The 26,980-nt window shown below is 34.9% G+C and overlaps 2 long non-coding RNA genes across 2 annotated transcripts; both read right to left on the reverse strand.

The window, feature by feature from the left end:
• Positions 1-995: 995 nt before the first annotated feature.
• Positions 996-7,589, reverse strand: LOC149788038 (uncharacterized). The gene is made up of 2 exons (XR_016424401.1): positions 7,452-7,589; positions 996-1,117 (listed from the first exon to the last, which is right to left on the reverse strand). It is a non-coding gene; the product is annotated as an uncharacterized LOC149788038 (long non-coding RNA).
• A 381-nt stretch (positions 7,590-7,970) lies between these two features.
• LOC149788039 (uncharacterized) lies at positions 7,971-22,186 on the reverse strand. The gene is made up of 3 exons (XR_016424402.1): positions 21,820-22,186; positions 13,518-13,557; positions 7,971-8,087 (listed from the first exon to the last, which is right to left on the reverse strand). It is a non-coding gene; the product is annotated as an uncharacterized LOC149788039 (long non-coding RNA).
• Between the last annotated feature and the right edge of the window lie 4,794 nt (positions 22,187-26,980).

Below are 26,980 nucleotides of genomic sequence, written 5' to 3' on the forward strand. Positions count from 1 at the left end.
TAAGCGACACCTAACTATTATGCAAGATAACAATGGGAGTGTTCCAAATGTGCCAAATTTGGAAACAAGGCTAATACCTAGGAAAGTTACACATGCATTCCTGCTAGTATAATAACATCGTGAAATTAACGAGTTAAATGGATGATCCATGATCAATTTATATGGAATATTAAATATACCTGAGAATGATATCAATCATCATTTGGTATTCATTTGGTATTGAATAACAGTAGGTATTAATGAATAATTTAATATTGTCCGTCAATGTTGACAACACCCACCCACCTACGATGTTATAACCCCGTCTATGAAGCAGAGGCACTAGTATTAGTATTACCACTCACTCTGCTTTACCACCGAAAGCTTCATGATGAACAACCTTAATTCTGTAAAAAAAAATTAAGAGTCTAGATTTCCTGCCCATTACACAGGTTGATTCTGCAGAGTTGCCATCAACCAGATCAGGTTATGCCAGACAAAAAAAGTTCAAAATGCTCACTTGATTCTCGATAAATTTTGCCATATCTAAGTAAATGGAACTGCTAATTGCATTTTAGAACTTTGAATTATTTTATTTTCTGATAGGGGTGCATCCTACAATCAGTCTTGTACAATTTTTGTTTTGTTTACCCAAGTAATTAAGCTGTTATTTTCTGTATAAAGGAACTCCTGTTGTTCTAGTCTATATATTTGCTCAGATCTCTATTTATTCCAGCCATTAATTACATATTTTAATATTTACTCAATCCTGGCTATAATGCAATGGTCGATCATCCCTTAGACATCAATAACCACCAAAAAAAAAGCACCACTACAGCCACTGTAAAAACATGTTTTCTGTAAAGTTACATTGGACAGTTTCCAGAAGACGCATAATCCAAAACACCAACTTTTCATGAGAAATTTACTGCTACAATATTACACATCAGTGACAAAAAATGATATTTCACAACCAAGATACTTAATCATTGTATCAAGTGGACATTACCCTCATCTGTGCTGCTTCTTTGTCTCCAGCTTGGGTTGAATGTTTCACTGGAGTACTTGTGCCATTGCTGTTACTTGCTTCAAAGAGAGTGACAATTTGCTTCACCTTTGAGGACTCTTGGCTTGGACTCTAAATAATGAAGGAATATCTAAAAATGTCCATTAAAGTAGTTTTATGCTAAATAAAATAAAACTATTACTGTAAAATATAGATTATCAAAGTTTGGTTAAAATGTTGAACTGTGAATGTATGTGAGACTTTTTAGCATGAAAACAAGATATCCTGAATTCTTCCATCCAATTACAGTGAAGCCTTTTCTAACAGACACTTGGTACTAAAGGGAACCATTTGTGGGTCTCTTTCTCATAATACCATATTTGCTGGCCTATAAGTCGATGCAGAGTATAAGTTGAATCAGCAAAAATTTAGCAAATTTTCCACCTTCATCCATATGTAAGTCGATGCTGAGTATAAGACAAGGTGAGATATATACCTCGGAATGTGTTTTTCACTTCGTTCCACACAGCATCACGAATTTTATCTGTAACTCAGTCACCTTTCTAGTCTGGATCAATAAATGTAACTACAAGTACCTAATTTGTTTCACATGAAGTATTTTAAATATATAATGTACTTTTAGCTACATATAATGATGCTGACCAGAAAATTTAATGAGATACAGAGAGGATAAAATTTGTGATGGAATAAAATTATAATAACTTCTGGTTTCATAAATATTAAAAGTATCACTGTCTGCTATTTCAGATTACCAGCAATAGGGAAATTACATCATTAATACTAAAATGCTTTTTCCTGTTTGTTGTTTTTCTTTTCGGGTGGAGGGGTAAAGAGATACAGAGAAAAGGATGCATCTGTGATCCATTGCATGTTTCTTCTAGGACCTCGTGATCAAAATTAAATATGGTCCAATATATGAGACACACACTGAGAGAGAGAGAGAGAGAGAGGGTGTTCAGCTCTTTGTGTGTTTTTTTCTTTCTTCACCTTATTGCCCCCCCCCTTCCTGAAAGCTTTGATCAAAGAGAAAAAACATTAATAAATGAAACAGTAAATGTAAACATTAACAATACATACCATACTCCTTCAGGGTTTAAATATTCACAATACACCTCTCCCTCGATAATTTGTGCACAAAGGGGTCCACAAACATAGACCACACTATAAGCAAAGCACAAGTTACCAAGGGACCTCCAAAAATTGAAAAAAAAATCACTTTGACATCAATAAAACTGTGGAGAGGGGGGAGAAAGCAGCATTAGGGAACTGGGCTGTTTATTGACTGAATCCTCATTTTACAATCATGTCGATATTAATTTTTAATAACGTGCTTTTTCTAATGAAGTTGTTCATTATTCTGTTTAAAGAACATTTTTTTTAAACATGTCCAACATATGAAAGATCGTTCCAACTGGTTTCAACAACCATCATGTGTTAGCGAAAAAATCTGTGTATTACATCACTGCTTTTTGTTTTCTTGAGGAGTCTGGTTCCCGTACTGGTGTTTAATATTAACCTGCCAAACCTGAAACTCGCTTGCCCACAATGGTCCATATCTGTGAAATCAAGCTCTTTATTTTACGAAGTATTCATTTCGCTTGGCTGCCTTGTTATCTTTGATCACAGTTATGAAAGAGTCGGTTAATTTAAAGTACTTTATGTTACATACACAATAACATTTATAACAGTGTTCGATTGATCAAATGAAATGAGTTCACCCAACATACAACCGGGGCCGCTAGATTTTAAGTTTGTAGGATTTTCGTGCCTTTTAACTTTTCTTTTATTCCACCTCCTTTATTTGATTCAAAAGACATAATTAACATTATAATAGAAAGGAGTCCAGATAACAAAACAGTAAATATTTCTGGAAGTCAGATATCAAAACATGGTCAGCAGTTAATTAGGTTCTCAGAGAAATGCTCGCGGACATAGCTGTTATGGTAGATTGATGCATTTTACATTTAATTACAAGAGGACACATTGCATTTATGACAATTACACCTAAAAAGAACTAGAAGATAAAACTAGTACACAAAGTTCAAATGATAAAAAAAATTATTTAATTTGTATTTATTTATCAATATATTAACCCCTGCTGACGAGTTTATTTGGCAGGAGGTAGTAGCCTACTGCCGAGCTCTGTAGCCTCAAGATCATGTATGATACACTAAAGTGGGTGGTATTATAGAAAGGTAGATAGATGTAGCTCTACAATGATACCAAATAATCTGGAAGTTCTAGTTGCACTACAAAATAGAGAGGAAAAGCATCATTTTTTGGACCCGATTTGTTTCTACCCAAAATATGCCTGTGGTCGAAATCCAATTTTATGTTCGGATTTTAGACTTTTTTGTCTCAGATCTAAGGCAGACCAGTATGAACTGCAAACGGACAGATGAACCTTTGCAAAAAGTAGGAAAAGATGGGCATTTGGAATAAAGAGTGGTCTTGATATGAAAATAATGTATCCTTAAAAAAAAAACATAAAAAAAAACTATAAAAAAAACTTTCACCTTTCTGCTCATGTGCGATCCAAAGAGCAAATGCAAAATGATGTTTCTAACACAACTAGGCATTAGGTTATTTGAAAATCACCTGGAAGTTGATGTGTTCGGATGTATTCAGAAACAGCTTTCCCCACTCGAATTTCAGGCGAAAATGACAAAAATGGTTTAATGTGTGTACTACCTCCACTCGGCGTGACATTTTCATTGATCAAAATGTCCTTATATATCGTTAATTGCGGTGTACTAGGAATGTCGTTTGGAGAAAAAAAATTGTATGACCTATTTTTTAATTTGATATTTCAGTGTTGATTAAAATTTCCAGGTCCTATCTACCATTTTTGACGATAAAATGAGCGATACATCAAAGTTTCCATTACCAATTTTGATTGTGATTTTCTTCAAGTTCAATAAATAAGGATCAATTTTGGGGGCATTTTCTGGTTTAAAAATGGGATCCATGCCTGACCCTGCATTATAAGCGGGTTCACGAGTTATCTGGGCACGAGTTATCGAGGGAGTGGTGTAGTTATATCCATTAGGTTAAAACCCAAGAATAACCATTTTGCATGCTGTCTAATTTTCTTCGCAAGTATAACTACCTCTCCATTCCCAACAAATAAGATTTTGTTTAAAGTACATGTACTCTTCCTGTACTTAGGCAACAATCGTTTTTGCTCTTTGCTCCTGTTAGATGTACTTTAAATTGCTGTCGGCAAGTTCAAAAATGTCACTGGCTAAGAAATTTGGTTGAGTAACCACCTGGCATTGCCTTTCATTATATGGTACAGTATTCATAATACCCATGGGTAGCCTCATTTCAATATTGGTATCCCCACTAATCTGATCATGTCTGCCGAATTTTGACCTCAAACAGGTGTTAGCTTGGAATGACTGAATACAGCTGTAACATATTTGATTAGCATGTAAATACCACTACAAAATCATGTGATTCTTTTAATAATGGAAGTGGCAACAAAACTTTAAGGAACTGCTTAGCTAGTGGTATTAATTGATAATGGAATATGGTACTGCACTTGTCACAAGTAAGATGAGTAGGTAAGTGAACAATATAGATTTACATCTGTCTGTCTGTCTCTTTCTCTCTCAATGGGGCATATGTTTTATTTGATGATTAGGTGCAAGAAGAAAATTGTGATGAAATGTGTTTTTGTCATTGTTATTCATCTTCTAACTTGTCAATTCTAACTCACCTATATGTAATCAAATTTAAAGAATGTATATTACAAACAACGTACATTACTGGTTCATGCTGCTTTAGCGCAGTTACATCTGATTTATGTAAATTTTTAATACTGATGATCATGCAATTGTTTAAAATACTCAATGTAGGCTCCTATATTTTTTCATACATGATCTCTTCCCTAAAATGAAATATTTTTCACACATTATTTTTCGTACTCTTGGAGAATTATTTTCCATATGAAAAATAGGATATAGCGATTTGGATGACATAATCCATATACAAGTCGATTCGGAGTATAAGCCAAAGCTAATATTTTCTGGTCAAAGAGTATCATCTTATAGGCCAGCAAATACGGTATATGTGACTATTTTTTTCAAACATCTATACAGTTCAACTAAAATGTTCATGAAGTACAAATTTAAATGGTTCCTTGCAAGTCTAAGTGGATTTTTTAAAAATAAAAATTGGAATTGCTTCCATTTACACTTTAATCAGTTACAACTACAGCTTTTATATTTCTGTATATACAATCAGCCAATTACAAAGTATATAACATCAAAACATTGGCCCATATCCCAAAGTCACCAGCTAAAAAGTTATCATTTGCCTCCAGTAGCACTGAACTCTGAGTCACTTCATCATTCTTGGCAAGTGGTACACCATGAGAGGAGCCAAATCAAGTAGAGAGGAAATTCCATACAAGTTTTGATGAGGCATTGAAAACTTGTCTATCCACTTTGTACTACAGAAGGGACAACATATATATAGGGCAGTGATATCTTTGTCAAGGCTAGGCACATACATATGATAGATGTTACTGAGCAATCTATAAAAACACAGAGAAAAAATGGCCAGAAGGTGACTTGCCCCCAAAAAAGACCTTTTTATTGCCAGGATTGCTGATTTTTCCTGATATTAGCTACTGCCTATTCCTGTAATCTTCAAAGATTGGGGTAAAATTCTGAAGGATGGATGCACATCATCTTTGTCCTAATCAACCAAAACCTTGTGATCGATGGTGGGGGACATTCCTTAAAAGGTAGCATTACAAAATAAATTTAATCTATGGCCACTGTGAAACTGAATTCAGTTCTTTCCATGGTAGGATCAGACTTATCAGGAGACTCTAAATCAGAACAATCATCAATTGGGAGCTGTCAAGTCAATTGCATGGCTGGAAGAATGGCTGGCTGGTTGGTGGGAGCAAAAAGCCAGTATAAGACATCACTGCAGATGGTACGGATCAACAATGTCTGAAAACTGCACCCATAAAAAGCTACACAAGTCAGGGAACCCAAAACTATCTCTTGCAATAAATATACATCCATTAGAAAATGTCAAACATGAAAGGCTTGTAGGTGTGTCTGTAGATAATAATTTATTATGGAATGACCATACTGATAAGCTTTGTAAAACACTGTCATCCAAAATTGCCCTTCTCAGCAGAATCAAGAAATATTTACCTATGGAAACTCGCAATCTATACTACAAGTCATATATTCTTCCAACAATGGATTATTGTTCTAATGTATGGGGAAACTGTGCTAAATCTAAGCTTGACAGGATTTATAAATTTCAGAAATGAGCAGCACGTGTAATTTTAGATGCATCTGTTGATCATCCCTCAAAAGCATTATTTACAGAACTCAAATGGTTCACAATATACGACAGGATAGATTTTCATATGGCAGTTCTTTTATATAAATGTCTACATGGAACTGCACCAGAGTATCTTCAGGACTTATTCAGGCCTTTTTCAACACAATACCAGTTGAGATCAATATCACATGGAAACCTTCTAATACCAAAACCAAGAACAGAGTAATTTAAAAAGAGTTTTCAATACTCTGGTACAGTTCTGTGGAATAAGCTTCCACTACATGTAAAATCTGCTGAAAATATTAGAGTATTTAAGAAAAGATATCATGAGCATGTATGTGTTTCTAATAGATAATGGAATTTAGTATTTTAATACTAAACATGTTAAAATAAACACTAATTATTGCTATCTCATATAATGTGCATTGTTATACTCTCCTTAAGACAGCCTCAAGGGAGAATAGTCCTTGACTAATGAGTCACCCTCTATAAATAAAGCATTATTATTATTATTATTACTGTATCTAATGTGTCCAAGTGGCTGGATGTTTCTGTTGACATCCGGTACTGCAAACATACAACTGTAGTTGCTTGTTGGATGGAGGACTGCACGAGCTGTTCAACAGCCACAGCTGTAAATAATTCAAGAATCATACTGGTCTGATCAGTTGGCCAAATCATAAAACACTCCGATATGCCCGATTTCGTCACTTATATCATATCTGGGTGGGGAGCTAGATTTGTACCCAGTGGGTTGCCTTGACTTTTATGATGTAACCTTATTGTAATTGCCTCTCATGCTGCTTCTGACAACTCTATGACCAGCACCAATGGTCTTATGTAAAATGGCATCCAGAATGCCAATCTTAATTCAAACTAGATTTGCTTGGAAGACACAAAACCTTAGACCTGATCCAAGAGAAGGCATATGATGCAGGAACATAAACTATATATATGTCATTCTAGCACCCCTTTCCAAAGCAAACTGGGAAGGAAGCCTCTACAATGGAAACAAGCAATGGTGAGAAAGTGAAAGGACTATCAATACACAATGAATGAAGGCAATACCATAATCTCGATTTAGCTTCAAGTCAGTGAGCTAAAATCACTAAATGCAATAGGTACTACCTACCTGAACAAAGCTGACTCCATCAACAGAACTGCTTGTCTGTGTCTGAGTAGCACCTGAGGTCTGTGCTTCACCTCCTCCAGGTCCTGATGTAACCTGTGTTGTCCCCGGCTGTGACCCTCTCTCTGAACTTGATACATCTAAAGCACCTGTATTTCCTGACAACTTCTGTTGATCCACCTGAAGAAGAAAACAATTTATAATTCAAAACTACATAGCCTAAACAACAACTGAATTAGCTTTTGTTACTTAAGTGCATCATTAGATAATCAGGGTATCTAAAACTGACTGCACCTTTGTGTGAAAAAATTAGGCCTTGTAATGCAATATATAACATATTATGAGCTATTCATGACTTGTCATCACTGCAAACACCAGAATACAAAAATAGTGTCTGCTTATGACAAAGTACTGATTTTCAAGAACAAATACTGATATTTAAAACTTTAATGCATAGGGACAAAACAGGATGTCTCACAACAAAGATGCTCAATCATTTTGTCAAGCAGTTAGTACCTTCTGTTGTGCTACTTCTCCAGCTTGGGTTGAATGTTCCACTGGAGTACTTGTGCCATTGCTGTCATTTGCATCAAATTGAGTGACACTTTGCTTTACCTCTGTGCCCTCTTCACTTGAATCCTAAATAAAGAATATTATCAAATGTCTAAAAATGTCCAGTGAAAATAGTTTTATACAAATACTAAATAAAATAAAGCAACTGCAAAATATACATGACTTAGATAGAGCTGTAGACCTTCTCTACATACAGTAGAACATCTTGAATTATCCATGAATTGTTCTAGGCATTTGCTCATGAAATATTCATAAACTGCGCATGGTACATGAACATTAAATGGACAAATCTTCAAGAACATTAGTTCATGAACTGTTCCAATATTATAATTTTAATAAATGTGATTTAAAAAAAACAAACAATTTCTTTCATTTTATGACTGATGCCTTTTCATGCAAAGTGATAGAAAAGAACAATAATTTAGGATTACAAAGTTTTCATTTTTCCTTAAGATCTTATGTTACCAACCAAACCACAGTCCTGCAGTAATTGTGAAAGGGTTTACAATCAGACCTATTTTAGTATAAATAGTTTAAAATAATTTACCTTCAGTTCCCATGATGGCATGGTAAGATTTTCCTCAAATAATTTTGCCATTAGTTATTTAACATTTTCAGTTCTCATTATGGCATGCCTTCAGTATTGTAGTAATGCTTTGCATTGACAGATTCCTTTCATTGTAGTACCAAAACAACAAACAGTATTTTTTACCTCCTTTATATCAATGAATCCATTTTTTTTAATATTCTGCAAATGAGCATGATGTCCACTGGTGGAATATTTTGATTTGGAATTGACCAACCACATCAGTTATCAGACATTCAGAACATGCTCAGCTATTTCTGGGATGTAAAGCATAATCTGCAGGATTGATCTTAATGTAGCAAACGCTGATATTTGCTTCATTACAGTAACTTTACAAGGGATAAAATCTGATTTCATTAAAAGACTCAATTTAAATTTGATAAAAATCAAAGAATTGAAAATATCAATTCACCTCTATGTTTAATGATAACCAATATAGCAAATCAAGCATCTCTTTGATTTAGAATACTGCATGGCTGATGAAGTTATATTGTTGGCTGCTCCAGCAGCAAAATGAAAAAATTAAAACAAAAAACCAGTTGAAGGAAAATATGTTTCATTTGCAAGGGATGCTTATCATCAAAACAAAATATCCTACTTCATTTGCATAAAGTTCACAATCTTAGTACTGATTTCACGATATGAATTGTGCAGTAATTTTGTCAATTTCCTATTCTGTAAAATTGGATCAGTCCTACATTGTTGTGTACAAAAATGTAGACAGGTGTAAAACTACAAATAATAAAGATCTATAAATCTATTTCCATGGTTGAAATACGAATATGATCAACCAATTGTGTCCTTAAATTTATGTCCAATTTATTGATGAATCATACCTATATTGACCTTTTAACCCCAAATCAACCAAAACAATAATTTTCATAGCAGCAATTACTTACCCTGCCACTATTGTGTAGTTAACTTATTTTCATGCCAAACATTAACCTTCCATTCAATGTGAATACATCCTCCCACAGAGAAAAAGTCAGAATGATCTTTTGCACTCCAATCTCTTATTTTGTTCTGTAAGTTATTCATGAACTGTTCAAGAACTGAAGTTCATGAACAGCCAAGAAACAATTTCAAGAATGTTTCATGTACTATTCAAGAACAATTCATAAAGTTCATGAACTGTTCTAATTTCAAGAACTCCATTTTGCAGGGGCAAAAACCAATGCTGATCAGAACTGTACAATTTTTATTTTAGATAAACTTAAGTGACTGTGAGTAAATTCTGGGTGAAAACCCAATGCTGATATTGTTTTCTGTTCTGGAGTAGTTAGATAACAAAATTTTCAAGATGGCTCCTGTGATAGCTGCATTAGATGTAAGAGTGTGTGATTTGGATTTTTCAGATAGCTTTAGCAAATTTTCAGTCATATCGCTACAATGTCTACAGTGTTGCAGTTTAGAGTGATGTCTAGCACTGGGGCATTATGCCATAAACCTGTTGCATCATGTCCCACCTAGTCACATTACCCTGAAACCAGGCCAACCAGTTCTAGCAGTAACCTCTTAATGCTGAGCACCAAGTGAGGCAGCTGCCAGTGCCATATTTGTAAGTCTTCGATATGACTTGGCAGGGCTTCAAACCTACGACCTCCTGCATCCAAGGCAGATGCTCTAATCACTAAGCCACCAGACATTAGATGTAAGAATGGGACTATTTGCATTTAATATCAACAAGACATCATAATATCACAAGAAAGTCTTTTAATGTTTATAAGACCATCCATTCAGGTGGAATTATGTAATGACTGCAAGACTTCAGACACTATAAGTCTTTCGACACCATAAATTATTTTCAAAAGTAATTTATTTATGACCTGAAAATATTGGGCAATAAAATTAAAGCAATTTTTTCATGTACTATAAGTCTTGGGACACCTTTAACATTTTTTCTTCTTCTAATCAATCACTATATTTTCCTAATCGTAATGACATTTAAAAAAATTTGACCATGTTTGTTAAGGGACTATCATCATGAATTATTATATGGGAATGTTATCATACTAAGCGTGAACTTTTCTCTTTGATGAGCCTGATGAAGTTAGCTATATGTGGTTTCGATGCCTGGAGAGGTAGGATGTGTTTGTTTGTGCACAACTGGGTGAAAACATGCCAATTGCCATTGTATGCTTTCAGAGTGGAGGACCTTCTTGCTAGAGCAATTCTTTATATGAATGGTTGTGAGAACTGTTTATTTCTGAGAGCCTATTTAATACAATCCAGATATTCAGGTTCTGTAGCTCTGGGTTGAAGTGAAACTACTGCCATCATGGTTGCTTGGGTACATGAGAGAAAATCAGAATTTTCCAAGGAGTTTCCATTGTGATTGATGAGGCCATTGATCCACGACTTCTCCCATTTGAGTGGTACAATGAGGAGAAGGCAACACTCTCTCTTGCTTTCTGTATCAGTTTTGGAATCTGAGTTGTTGGAGGGTAGGCATATGCATCCAATCTATGGATTGAGCACTGACTGCCCAGGCTTTTGAGTCCAGGACTGGAGATCTAATGGTTAGGAGTCTGGTATTACACCTTGTCACAAGCAGGTCCATGATCAATAGTCAGTCCCATCAGGTACATATTTGAGTGAAAATCAAGGGAAGAAGAGACCATTTCATCTGCATTAGTTGATTATTCCAGGACAAAGACTCGACTAGTATGTTAGGCAGCCCTGCATATCATGAACTTGTACTTGGATTTGTTGTTGACAACAAAACTTTAGAAAATCCCAAACCAGGAGGCATAGGTCTGAGGACTTGGTTCCTCCTTGTTGTTTGAAATAAATCATCACTGTAGACAGAATAAGAACTCCCTTACCATCTAAATATTCCTGCCACAAGTGAAAGGTTATCACTATGACCGTCATCTTGAAAATGTATTGATATGAAGATGTTTTTACTGGGAAAAGCATGCACCGCTGGCTTCCCAAAAGTATGGTAGTAAGTGAGCTCCCAAGAATTCTATACTTGCATTGGTACAGACTGTAATCTCTGGTGGTTGTACTTGCAGAATTATACCTGCTGTGAGCCAAGTTAGGCTGCCACAATTCCACAGATGATACCACAACTGTGTGCAGATAGTGAGAGGTTGGTCCAGTGGGCAAACTTTTAGCCACCACTGGGACAAAAGAATCATTTGCAATGGGCACATAAAAAGGCAACCTAGGATAATAAGGTTCACCGCTGCATTGAGCAAGCCTAATAGGCAAAGAAATTCCCATGCGGACAGAATTTACTTGAATATGACTATTAATTCTGGAGAAGTAGTGATGAGATAATGGCCATATTAGATATCAAATCAGCACCTTATTCATTCATGATCAACTAGACATTATAATGAATTTTTTTTCAAAAAAGATTGCTGCCATAATAACCATACCAGATGTATGAAAAGCACCATTTTCAATTAAGACCAAACACATCTTGAGATGAATGTGTCATGTTAAATGGGAATCATTCAAGTAGTTTAGAAGGAATAGCAATTATAAACTTGTGCTAACAGGCAGATGTTGGATGTTGGATGATAGGTCACAGACAACAGAAGATTTGAACGACAGGCCATCCCACAAGTTCTTATGATGTATGACCAATACAGCTAATACAAAAATTACACAAAGTTTATGGCTTTCAAATCCAATGGACAGTGAAATAAAGTATTATCTTGAAGTTGCTAAATAATTCACTGCAGGGTTCATTCATTTTCATCTGTGAATTCTGGGAGCCATGGTACCTTAGTTGCTTATTCAAGGGTTATGGATTTGATACCCACCCAGGCCAGCCTGATTTGGCTGCCTGGTATGCTGTCATGAAAGGCACATAGGTCCCATTTCCTTGGCATAATACAGCCAACAATGTGTTCAAAAAGCCATTAAAACCAATAAAAACAAACAAAATCATCTTTGTACTGGAAGGTTAGTTATTCAACACTTCACTGAAGTTCTACCTGAATTTTTCTAAGTACTGATTTTTCTGCATCAATATCCTGATTTTGGGCGGTGGTGTAATTTTGAAGATGGATGTCAAATACTTCAGAATGACTAAAGCTGAAATGGTGTTTGCAGTTACATGAAATTTATACAATGCTCCTTCCTCCTCCTGAACTACTGTCATCTAGGTGTTCTAACATTTTTAGTTCTGCTGAGATTATCAGACTTTACAGTTGGCTCATCCTAAGTTCCCCAAGCCATTGTTGCATTGTTAAAACATTCTGCCATCAAAATGAATCACACTTCCACAGTGCTCATGAACTATCTGCTCGCAACTACCAAAACAATATTCTAAATTTTAATTATTATTATAGTGGCTTGTGTTATATAGTTCCCTGTTCAAGGCAACATATTAATGTAACAACTTTTGTATCCTCAACATGTATCTCCCAACAGTTGACTTAGGGTGTACCAATTAGCCTATTTAACCTATGCCAATTAGCCAAATAGGCTTTCCCATAGCAGTGTTCCAATAGCTTGCAAGACATAAAATACCGCTAGCCATTGTCAGTCAGTTTGATAATCTGCATGTGATGGTTGTTCATGTCTGAATACCTTTTAATCATGTCTAAGACAATTAACCATTTATACCGCTACATGTTTATAGAGAATAAAGCATCAAGCTAGAGGTTGCAAGCATATATCATGGTGTCATGAAAGGTTTGTCTTTCTATTTTAAAAGATTTACTGGAAGTTTTTATAAACACCACCTGTTTGTATGAAAACATGACCATGTCACAGAAATTGATATATGTGATGCATTATTACAACAAACAAAATGAAGACAACACTAGATATCTGACACAGAACAACACAACATTGCTTAAACTTGAGTGTCCATAAGGTCAGTAGAGTTAAAATTGAACTCTAATAAGGAATTGTCTTCATTATAACCTCTTGCATTACAAGCAACTTACTTCTTCTTCTTCAGATTCTTCATCACTTGATTCCCTTGACCTGAAAGAAAAACATCATGTAGAATTAGCTCATTGCTGTCTATATGAAAGAGACTTTAGTCAAGTTAGGTCTCCCTTGAGCCACATTTGTCCAAAATACATGTATAGGGTATTTTGGTTTGAAATATAAGAAACAAAATACTATAAATGCCCCATGTTTAAGAGACCTCTGTGTAGGCACTAGTAGATTATAGTTGAGATTACCGAGCAACGAGTTTCAATGACTTCAACCTTTATTTTCTTTCTTCAGAATTACAACAACTGTAACCTTTGGCCTTTAAACCTCAGATTATATAGTCTTCAAAATACTACCCTAAGTGCAAGTCATTCACAAAGTTGGTCAAAAAATTATCCCTTAAGAACAAAAATTAGTTATTCTGCAAAATCCATTTTTCTTTTATTCAAATGGAATTTGACATTTTACCTAGTTGTGTTAGAAACGTAATTTTTCATTGGCTATTTGGCTCACGTATGAGCTGAAGGGTAAAAGTTGGATTTTTAAAAATATATTTATTTTATATTTATTTTTTTTTTTTGCTTAACAGACCCATTTTTTTTCATATCAAGACCACTCTTTATTCCAAATGCCCATCTTATCGTACTTTTTGCAAAGGTTCATCTGTCTGTTTGCAGTTCATACCAGTCTGCCTTAGATCTGAGACCAAAAAGTCTAAAATATGGACACAAAATCAAATTCCGACCACAGGCAAAATTTGGGTGGAAAAATAAATCGGGTCCAAAAAATGAGGTTTTTCCCTCTGTATTTTGTAGTGCAACAAGAACTTCCAGATTATTTGGTATCATTGTAGAGCTACACCTGTCTACCTTTCTATAATACCACACACTTTAGTGTATCTTACATGACCTTGATGCTATAGAACTTGGCAGTAAGCTATTACCTCCTGCCACGAAAACTCTTTGCCAGGGGTTAATGAGTTAACAAGTAAGGGAGCCTAGAAACCAGTTTCATCATGTGTAGCTGCTGTCAAAACAGGCATGCTTTGGATTTTGCCAGTTTCTATTTATGGATGACCACAAATTGTGTGATCATACAAGCCATGCTGAAGTTGAAGGCTATCACTAAACCAAGCCACCTGAAGGCTATCATTGAATCAATTCTGAACCAAAGTTGTTAATTGTGTGTGGATGTGGTTTAAGCTGGTGATTGACAGTGATAATAGTGGAATGGGATTACCTAGTGTGAGTTTCCTCTGACCCTTCCCACCACATTTTAATATTCTGACATTTATAATCAGGTGTGGAGTCAGTGCCAATTGGCTTTCAAATAGTTGGAATTTGCTATCACCTTGGGAAATCTTGATTCATGAAGCACAGAGCACTTGTCAGTGGTTTTTGTTGGTATCATGACTGACTACCACACTGACATGTGCTTTGCTTCTCGATGAATCTGGTTTAGCTGTGACAGTGACATGGTTCTGGTTGTTTCAAGAAATAAATATTCTGAGAATTAAGTATGCCTTAGTTCCTTTTGCAAACATTGTGTGACTTTCATTTAATATTTTAAAATTTTTGTACAAGAACATTGGAAAGGGGTTTATTGTTGATATCTTAAGACTATTGGACCTCTGATGTCATGGACATGAATACTGCAGGACTCAAGGTACCAATTCAGTTCCCATAGTAAACCTATACAAACACAATGATAATAATTCAATAACTTTGAATTTCTGAAACCTCTATTTTTCAGTACAGACACATCCTTGATGACTTGCTTCTGTGTAGAGAAAAGGATATAAATATACATACCACAGCAATTTCTGGATCTACATGTGTTTGCGATGTGCTTTAAATTCCAGTCCAAAGAGTCAGGTGCTAATTTCAGTAATGAGAATTTCAAACTCAAGTCTGTAAAATGACTGAAATTCCATCAATAAAACAATGTCTATGGGATTTTTTCCAGTTACAACAAGGATAAGCTCTCAAAAGATTCATTTTACTAAGATATTACTTTTATTATCAACCAGTCACAGCCAGCTAAACCTGTATATACTCTATTTTATTTTCACCCATTTCTAGACTGTTTCCCATTCTTCCTGATCATTAGTACTGTGAGTCCTGCAAGATTATTTTAGTCATGTGACTAGCAATGCAAATGGTGAATGCCAGATCATATTTCAGTAACACCAGACTCGTCTTATCCATTTGGTGGATTAAAGAGATAATGAATGTTATAATTGCAATTTGTGAGAAAATAAATCATCTTTCTATTGATTTCACGCAGGTTTGACTCAAAATAAGGTACTTTAAGTTTTCTAGGCCTGCTAATAAGCAGCTTCCCTATGCTGCCAACATGCCATGTTGGAAAATTACAACTTTTGTCAAAAAATGAAAAAATACCTAAACTGGGATGGGAAAGGTCAGAGGAAGCTCAGACTAGAGATTGCACCACTGTTATGCTGTTGATTTGTTACAATTTATTTTGGTTATTATCAAGCAGCTCCTCTAAAGGTCAGAAATGCATTCCTTTTCTTTCTCTAATGTATTGTCTACAACATGACAGTCCCAACTTAAATGCACATGATAAACCATGCGCTGATGATATTGGCTGATTAGCATTTGTACTGGTAAAATCTGGTTTTGCACCATTTCCCATCCTTGCTGGTACAAAGTACTGGTAATTGTGCAACCCTCTGTATATGTACTTGACAACCTTATCTCAATATATGCATATCAACACTGAGGTGGAGACTTTAGACTGGCTTTCAATTACAAATATCATGGATAGGTCAAAACCTGTGAATCAAATGCAATAAATTTCTTTGATTCATCAGATGCTTTTGATTTGTTATAAATGACTATATATTCTGCGCACTGCAAAGGGAAATAACTTATACAATTCAAAGAAATAAATTGATTATCCCATCCACAAGTGTCCATGGTAATGAAACACATTAGTGCTATTGTAAGTTGCCTCCCTTATATGCCTTCAAAATACTGTACATGTCTATTGACTCACAAAAACAGATCTTGCTAAAAGTCTTGTAATACATTAGATTCATGCACCAGTCTGCGACTGACACATATCTAGCCAAAGGAAACTGAGACAATAAAAGCTCAACATTCTGTCTACACCAATATTGGACAATAACAGAGTTCAGTGCCAGTATGACATTAAGCAACTTCATCCAATCAGGTGTCTTTACATTGACTTCAGCTACATTTTCATCAAAATGACACAAATACCTTCTAAAACTAATATATTCCATACCTTGAAACAGGAACAAAAAAGCCTTACATTTTTAGTGATTTTAGCTGATGACAGATACTTTCAAAAATTGTTTTTGTTTTCTGCTACAATAAATCTGTAACTAATCTTTATTATCCAGATTAACACAAAGCTGATGAAGACAGTTGCAAAAATATTTTTCATACACAGATTTGATTCAGTGTCTGTCTGGCTTTCTATCATGTCAGCACATTAAGCTATGTGATAAAATAGGCACTGATCACTAACCAGTCATGTATCATATAGCATTAGGGTTGAAGCAATTAGTGCTAGCAAAAAGGTAGAGATTGTTTTAAGAAGGCAAAAAAAATTGATTGGGGTGTAAGGTATTAAAGAGATGAAGCAAGTTTTAATTGTTATAAATAAAAAGATAAATATCATACTAATTAATATCAAGAAGAAAGTAGAGTGTAGTTTAATTTTACTAATGCCTGTTTAAAGTTACTGATGTATGTTATGCATTTGACAGGAAATACATTCTGACCTTATGCCCCAATCGGTGCCTTATAATTATTTTAATGATTCAAAAATAAAAAGCACCCAATAAATAAATTTAAACACAAAATTTCAGCCAAGTCACAGAAGCATTGACAATGGGCCACATAATACCATTTTTTTGCATTAAGAATGTAGTACTTATCAAGATGCATCCCCTCACCAATTTTTATGATTTTATGTATAAGGCAGGTAGTATGTACACAGCATACCAAAACTGACACAGTCATGAGCTAAGATAAAATAAAGCAAGCTTGTAAAAGATAAAATATAGGACAAAATGATCTTTTTTTGCTGCGAGACTGGGGTACTAATATAAATACATATAATCATCAATGTGACAATTCTAACACAAACTGAGAATAGACATAAAATGCAAAATTTAACTGAAGTCTCTAAAATGTACAAGATGGGTCATAATAACCTACTAATGGACTGAGAATGTGGTGTCCTTCAATATGTATCATGGCCTTTACCTTTGTAGATAGGATTGTATGTACAGAGCATGCAGAAAACCTTATGCAAAAGCACAAACTAGGCTAGTGAAATACCAAATGTCCCTTTCTGTACAGGTCTGGTACTAACAAAGATATATTATATTCATTTATTTTGATCAAAACTGAACAGTTAGAACAAAATATTTAACCCAAGTCAGAGAATCATGAAATATGGGTCAGACTGACCCTTTTTTGGGGTGTAGCAACTCATCAAAATGCACTACCTCACTAAGTTTCATGGTACATGCACCAGGCATGAATGTAGGTACACTGCTCCCTCAATAACTCGCCCCTGGATAAGTCGCGATCCCGCTTATAACGCGGTGTCCGTCTTGGCTCCCGATTTTTTCTAGAGAAAATGTATTTAAAATATCTTTAAAATATGCTGAACATGAAAAAATTACGATAAGAATTGATAAATTACACCTTGATACATTGCTCATTTTATCATCGAAAATGGTGATTAATGCCCGTAAAAATATAATCCATATTTTGAAATTTGCAAGTTCTAAAGAAGAATTAATTTCAGAGATCTCGAAAACGCTTAATTACGCATATTTGGATGCCAATTTTTGATCTGGGACGCAGAAAATCACTGAGGCGGGAGTCCTCCGTAAGCATGTAATAGGTGTGCGGGAAAATTCAAAGATTTGCCGGTCCTGTTTCAGCCACCTGCTTTGTGGGAAAATGTGTTGATCAGTTAACTGTGCTGATATTTACAATGACAGAATACAGTGACTGAAAGACTTCTTTGATGTACTGTTGCCATTTTATAAGAGTACATTAAAAAAAAAAAGAACATGATGCAACAGCTAGGCGGCTGGTTCAAAGGCTTTGACTAGCGGCCGAGTGAGAAAATGTACTGATATTTAGTGATTGAATTCAGAGGCAGAAAGACCCAGTTTTAAAATCCTAGCGAGACCTCTGTTTAAAGATATCATATATTATGTAAGTTTTTATGATAAATAGTTGTCAGTATACTGTAAATAAACAGTCTGGTGAAATAGTGATCAATGAAAACTTCTGCTAATGCTAACAGGTGGCAACAGAGAATGAAATAAACACCAATTAAACGTCTTCCTGTGTGAAAGTCACGTTCTAATCCTTTAATTCCGTTTCAGTGTAAACATTATAATCACAACATATTCTGTTCATTGAAAACATGAAAAGAGTCAATCGACCGTCACATCGAAACCCGTGAGTACTTCTGTGAGAACCTGATTATATGTACATGCCGGCTTTGTTTTGATCAACAACTTGGGGAAGTGTTTGTTGCATTAAAAAGAAAATCGATTATAAGAGACCTTGGGTGCTGAATTAAGGGTCTTGGAGCTGCCTTTGACGTAAAGCAAAACAGTAACAGAGACACCGACGATGATAGTGACTTCGAATGTTTCAGTGAAACTGATGTCATTAATGCCGAGGCTGTTTGGGAGAAATTCGTACAGACTCATGGTCCTGAGATGGGTGTTTCTCTTGATATGGAGGAGTGGATTTGTGCTGACAATGATAGCCCCACAGCTGAATACATGTCAGATGAAACTATAATTATTTCTATAGTGAACAAATTTGCAGCAGAAGACGATTCTAACTGGAGTAACACAAGTGTTGAAAGTGATGAAGACGCAGATGTTGCACCCCCCTCCCACCCCTCTGCACAGGAATCAATCAAATATTTTGATATTGCCATAAGGTGGCTGGAGACCCAAAATGTTGACTACATAAAGCTCAGGCAGTTGAGAAATCTGAGGGATTTTGCTCGGCGGCAGAGAAACCTAGAGTAACACACACACACAAAAATAACTCATTTTTTTCAAAAAGTGAATTGATATTTGTCAAGCGTGGCACAAACGGCAAGTATTAACTTGTTCTAATTTACGTTGTTTTAAATTTGTAGACCAATTAAATATATTAGTACTGATTAACCGTTGTTTTGTTTTTTTCCATTTTACTTCTATCACATTCAAATCTATTTATCTATCTATCGTTCGATCGATACTGTTTCTCGAAAAGAGTCGATCTTTTGTATATAAAAAAATGTCTAATTTGGATCAAACAATAAAACTTGAATGTATCCAATTCAGCATAAAAATTAGTGAAGTAGTACACAATGTATTAAGTGGTACACATGTTAAGCGAACGGAAACCACGTGGAATAATGTTTTCGATGACCACCTCAATATACTGTAATTTATCCTGAAATTAATGTTGTCCTATGAGGAAATAATAAAGTACACCGTTATGAAGAGATATTTATTAACAGTTAATCTCAGAACGATTATAAAGTGAGTATTCAACAGTATAATCTGCCTACCCCCCCCCCTTATTTCTCCGTTATGTCATCAATCACTTTATTGGTTTTGGGCTTATTTTATAGGTCCCTCGACAACTCGCGCCTCACTTATAGTGCAGTTGATGTTTCTGGACCCCGATGTGCGTGAGTTATCGAGGGAGTGGTGTATACATAATGCAAACAAGTGTGACTCAAAGTAACCAAGTAGACTATTGTCTGATTTTTTTCCCCAGGAATACATAACATATAACTATATGCAGCGTTTGCTGAAATCTGTAATTAATGCTTTCAGGGAAGAAAATACAATTATTAATGCCCAAATTTTTTTCAAATATATATACAAAAATTATAAAAGTCAAGTAAGTAACAGTAACAACATTTGACACCGACAATTCACACTTTTTACTCAGTACATGTACTAAGTAGACATCATAAATTTTTCAGTGAAAACCCTATGGAGATACAACCATCTAATTAATGTATTTGCAGTTTTAATATTTGAGTGTGTGCACATGTGTGTGTGTGTGTGTGTGTGTGTTGTGCATGTGAGTGTATGTGTGTGTGCGTGTGGTGATGATATATGACAATACTTATGTGTACCAGTCATTTTTGTATTGTATTATTTGGTTGAAAAATGTTGTACATCATCACTTATTTAGGTCATGTACAATGTACCCTTTGGGACCACAAAATACAATTTAAGTCTAAAAAAAACCTTCCATCATGGCCTAGAATGTTGGAATGTATGCTTTAGGCAGGTGGTCATTATATATGAGTGGTCTTTGTACTAGGTATGACTGTAACATCACTGAAGTGGAATATTCTAAAGAACAATTCATGCAATAAGTGGTGAAAGCTGCCTGATTCGTGTGCAATTAAAGATGACCTACATTTCAAGGTTAGAATGCACACAAATTCATACCTTTAATTTCTAGAAAGCTGGCAGGTATGCTTTTCTTTTGCAATACTTATGTTTATATTTATTTGAAAGGATTTATCTTCCAAAAGTTGTTTTTGTGCAACATTCTTCATTATTTACATTTTTAAAAATTTACCTTTAATCAGTACCATTTCCCCATTATTGTGCTGACATGCCATTAAACCGTAATACATACATAATGGCACCTCCTGAACAGATGGTTGTACTGACGGGGCTTTCACTAAATGACTTCTTGCAATGCCTAGCTGCTCCTAAATGACATTGGTGACAGTTGGATATCACACTGGCCATCCAAGTTGTGCCATTGCATACCAATCAATACCTGCAACCAACTTGATAATGTTATCACAACTCCTCTTGGTGAAAGAATTTCCATGCATTTATTTAGCTGTTGTACTCCATCTACAAACAACAGACATTTTCCACATTGATAACTACTATTTTCTAAATTTTATTCTAAATTACTACTTGTTTGTGAAGACTGCAATCATATAATCACTTCAAATACATGCAAATAGATTTATTATCTTTTAGATGCTTTTAAAATATCAGCTGAAGATATCTGAAGAAGTACGAGAATTATCTGGTGCAAATGATAAATGATTTCTCTGAAATTTTGCCTCCTCTTCTGACAATTTGCAAATACAAAAGAATACAACTGATCTTCAGACATATCAAAAAATGGTATGCATGATCAGTTGATAAAGTGCTGGCAGAACCTGCACATTTGGGTCAATAAAGTGTAAAATATACTAATGTGAAGGCTAGCTTTAGTTAATGATAATACTTACTCTTCTGGAAAGTATTCAAGTCCTTCCTTATAACACTTCCTCTCTATTTTACACTCAAAGCATAGATGCTCTGCATGTAGTCCAATATCTATGTGCAGTCCTTTTTTTTCTGAATATTCTGATAAGGCATTTGCAAGATTATCATTATTTGTTGCAGCCCATAACTGTTCCAATTCTTTGGCATTCTTCACCCAAAATTCGAACCCCAAACGCTTCTTCTCCTGTTTCACACGATGTACATGTTGAGACTGAAGTTCACGGTAGCCTTGAAAGTGCTGGTGCAACTGGGCAATATCAAAAATCTTCTGTAATTCCTTGAGAGCCTTTTTACTGACTTTACTTTTTGTCAGAAGGTCCACCTTTACATTCAATTCTGGAGATAAAAATCAACAGTGAAACATATAGTGGAACAAGTGTCTTGTCTTTGAAACAGAATGTGTTTGACAATCCTTTCTTTGGCCTGCAAGTTACTTTGCCTCAATCAGCATTAAAGTGTATCCAAACCAGCAAACTATACCATACAAACTGAAGAGTAAAAAACATAACTGCAGCCACTGTATGCAACAAATCATAAGTTGTAAATATGATGTTTCTTCTTTAAAAGTTGCTTCCATACTGATCAAATCAATTAACTGTGGTTCTGATTAGTCACATGACCAATCATCATGATGCATGGGAAGTGAAATACAAGTCACATGCAAGTACTCAGTAATGTTACAATATGCTGCAATTTTTTTAATACTAGGATCATTCTCTGATATGATAAAATAAAGACCTGCCCAATAATTGTATAATTTACCAAATATACTGAAGTAAAGGATGCATTGTCAGACATGCCATAACACATTTATAACATTCCAGCAAAAAAATATGAAATATGGACTTAGACGTATTAACTAATAAAATCAATGCAGTTGAAAAGAAATGAACTTTACAACATTAAAAAAATGACATTTAAACAAAAACAAGTAAGAGTTAGAATCAATATATTAATACAAATCCAAATTTTTATGAAAAATCCACAGTTTTGGGCAAAGGATTCCAGATTTGATGTTGATAGGGAATGTACATTAATACCAATACCGTGTTCCTGTATTTTTATGATCAGTTCAATTTCATTGTTTAATTCTGTACTCTAATTTATTTGCTTGGTTGTGTGCACCATGATTGGTTAAATCAAGTTCTGTTCTGGTCTCCATCTTTGACTGCAGCTTAATTTAAAAAATGCAAAGGCTAAATCCTCATTGTACGCAAATAGAATTTACTCTTTAAACAAGAAGACCTAGAACAAGTGTAAAATCTCTTAAAAATACAAATGAAAACTGTAAATAGGTGGTGAAATAGCTAGGAGTAAATAGATATGAGTAAATAGCTAGGAGTAAAACAAACTGTTCTTAAAGAATGTAAACAATCCTGATTTAAGCAGTCCAGTACCAAAATCTTGCCTCAAACAGCAAAAAATTACACATCAACGACAAAATAACATAAAGTACACTTGTTTAACTGAGAAGATATTAACACTTGGTTATTATTTCAAATAAATTCAACAGCATCGATTCCTAGAACTATAACCACCATGTATGCCTGGTGCAGTGTTGAGTACTACCCACAATACTTTCCTGAACATGGCTTGATAATATGAAGGAATTTTGTTCCTTATTAAGTTTTATAATGATGACGTTCCATCATAAAGGTTAATAAGATGGTTTAAACGAATGACTCTGGCTTTATTATCATCGGATGTAATACAAAAAAGTCCAATGCAGTAAACCCTACTTTCAACAATTTGATTCTAATATGACAAATCTCTTGGACATTATTGTCAGACAACTGGTCATTACCAACAAAAAATTATTCAACAAAAGTTGCCTTTAACCCTTTACCTTATAGAGCATAGTGACAAAGTGCAGCTCGCTATACATAGAACACAGGTTACCTAGTCGACCGCATACGCATAGCTTGCCTGTGAACTATTAAGCAATGTAGTGTATGTTACGTTTAACAGCAATTTTAACCATTTTACATTTTTGGTACACATCTATTACATGTGGAACAATTTAAGAGTAAAGTCCGATTGTTATAGCTGTGTAATTATTTATCACGGAAGAATTTGTTATGTGCTTTAAAATCTGGAGAGAATTCGTTCACCGTCATGTCAGTGAGGCCGTGTGACCAACCGTAGAGCTGCCATTTCTCATACTCAAAATTTACAAGTTTTTCATCTGTGTCTACATCACTAAGTCATCTAAATTTGATAATTTATAAAAACTAATTGCAGCCTATATCAATATCAGAGCCTTTACCTAGGTTATTGAATCTTTCATAGTTGTGATTCTAATCATGAAAACTTTGTAAGTACTGAATGAAATCTGCGACCGCCATTTTGGAGAGTGGAGATTATGACCCAATTACTTTAAATAGCAGATATCGACCAGTACATAAACAGTGACCACGTGATCTGACGTAATTGTCATTCACAGAAATGAACGTAGTATCTAATAAGGGGTTTTCCCCGAAGGTGGCGCTACGAAAACCAGCTTAAAATGGCTGATGTTTACAGCGAACGTCAAAAGGCGCTTCTATGGGACTTCTGTAGAAGCGTCAAAAGTCGCTTCGATACGACTTTTGTAGAGGCGTCCAAAGACGGTTGTATGAGGTAATGGTTTAACACATTAACCCCTGGAGATTTTTGTTGTTTTTGCCTGAAATTTGAGTAGGAAACACATTTTGTAAGCTATTTCTGAATAGATCTGAAAACACCAAATCCCAGGTGATCTTTCAATAACATGCTGCCTAGTTGTGTTAGAAACATCGTTTTTCATTGGATATTTGGCTCGCGCATGAGCAGAAGGGTAAAAGTTGGAGTTCTTTTTCTTTTGTTGCTAAATGGAGCCATTATTTTTGTATCGAGACCACTCTTTATTCCAAATGCCCATCTCATCCTACTTTTTGCAAAGGTTCATCTGTCTGTTTGCAGTTCATACCAGTTTGCCTTAGATTTGAGACCAAAAAGTCTAAAATCTGGACACAAATTTGGATTCCAACCATGGGCGAAATTTGGGTAGAAAAAAATCAGGTCCAAAAATGAGGTTTTTCCCTCTGTATTTTGTAGTGCAACTAGATATTCCAGATTATTTGGTATCATTGTAGAGCTACATCTGTCTACTTTTCTATAATACCACCCACTTTAGTGTACCATGCATGACCATGATGCTTCAGAGCTCGGCAGTAGGCTACTACCTCCTGCCACATGAACTTGTCGCTATCAGTAAATGTTTTAAAGTGGACCAAATGATCGATGCATAATTTTTAGTAAAAAGTTTAAACACTCTATTCAATATTTATTCAATGTGCCATATTTAAGATGTGAAAACTTGGTACTCTCCATTGTACTTTATTCAAGCTGTAGAGTTTAGGGAGTACATGTAAATTTGATCAATTTGAGTACTTTTTGTCACACTGCAGTGGCTCAGAGGTAAGTGTGCGAAACTCACAACTGAGAGGGTTCAGGTTCAAATCCTATCATTGGACCAAGCCTTAGTCAGCCATCATGGTTAGTCATTGGGCAAGGTATGTTACTCCAATTGCCTCAGCACTAAATGACCCTGGTCTGCAGGCACATTATGCTATGTCACATCAGAATCTTTGTTGTTTGCTGTGTGAAAGGACTTATAAGAGGGTACATATAGAAAACCAGAGAGAAATTAATTACAATGTGAATATTTTGTCAGACTATACATGTATTCGTTCTGATTCAAGACTGGGCACAAGATGTTATGTGAATGTTCAGGAATTTGGAATAACATCACACCTTTGGATGATATGTCAGTGTCTAATCTAAACTGTACCCAGATAATGCATTGTAATTATGTTGGGAACATCAAATCTTTAGCCCACACAGATTATCTTATGCTGAGTTAATGAAGCACTGATCACTGTATGGTCACAAATAGGTATCAAAAACTTGATTTACCAAGAACCCGGTTTATTTTCAAAGTAAAGTAAATAAACTGCAAATTTACCTAGACACTGCATTGCACTTATGCTTAGTACATCAATGTTTTTTGCCAGTGGTGATAACCTTGAAACAACAAGTCAATTAAGCATTTGTCACTGTATACTTAGAAGTATCAAATACTTTGAATTAAGATGAGAAAATTAATAAAGAACAGATTTTTTCCAAAGAAAAGTTAATAAACTGCAAAGCTGAAACAGTAACATGTTTTTTAGTTTCACTATATGTATCAACATTGCTGTAATGTGGTATTTTGAACTGCTTGAAAGCAGTCATGACAGAGTAGATAAAAAAGTTACTAGTATCTCAGGTGTATTTCTGGTTGAGTTACATAACAAAAATTACACAATGATGTAAAATGAAATGAATTTTTAAACACAAACAACCAAAGAATAAAACTATTGAGGTTTTTTATTTCTTAAATAATCAAGACCAGTAACAATGTAGTTTACAATGCAATGAATTCAGTATCTACTGTTAAATGTAAATCCTTTTGAAAATAAGTACAAAACGTGCATGCTATATAAAATATACCAAAATACAGTATACTTTTGTATTGATAAGTCCATTTGTCTGAAGTTATTGGTCCTACAGATAAGCTGTCAACCTATACCAGACCTGCCAATCCTGATGAGTCCATCTCAGTAAGGCAGGAGATTTTTTCCCCATAAAATTGACCAGTTTTCTGTAAGGTGTAACAAAATATCAATAACTGCTATTGTAAAGCTGGAAAACGTAATTAAAAATTTGATGCATTGATGATAAACATTATGTTCAAATGAATAGCTTGTAAAAGTACATGTAGACTTTATTTACCACTAGTACTGCACAAATTCCAGTTCCAAACCCTATGCAGCTCAATGGCATGTTGCTATCTCTCAACTTGACATAATTCTTTGGAAATTCTTTTCCATTTCACATGACAACGACAATCATATCTCCCGCCACGTGACATACTCAAATTGGCATTTGATGTCCAATAAAAGTAATTGTGTCCTTTCCAGCTTTTAAGAATCTGAATACTCCTTTTTGTTCTTCTGTGTTGATTATTAACACTTTTCAAAAGCTTGTTTTCCCTTTCGTCTTAAACATGTATCACTTTCTGGACGCCATTTTAAACAATTCTATAATCAACAGTTTGATCAT

The sequence above is a fragment of the Sinohyriopsis cumingii genome, chromosome 11 (assembly GCF_028554795.1).
Source record: "Sinohyriopsis cumingii isolate HCF-2022 chromosome 11, ASM2855479v2, whole genome shotgun sequence".
Lineage (NCBI taxonomy): Eukaryota > Metazoa > Mollusca > Bivalvia > Unionida > Unionidae > Sinohyriopsis > Sinohyriopsis cumingii.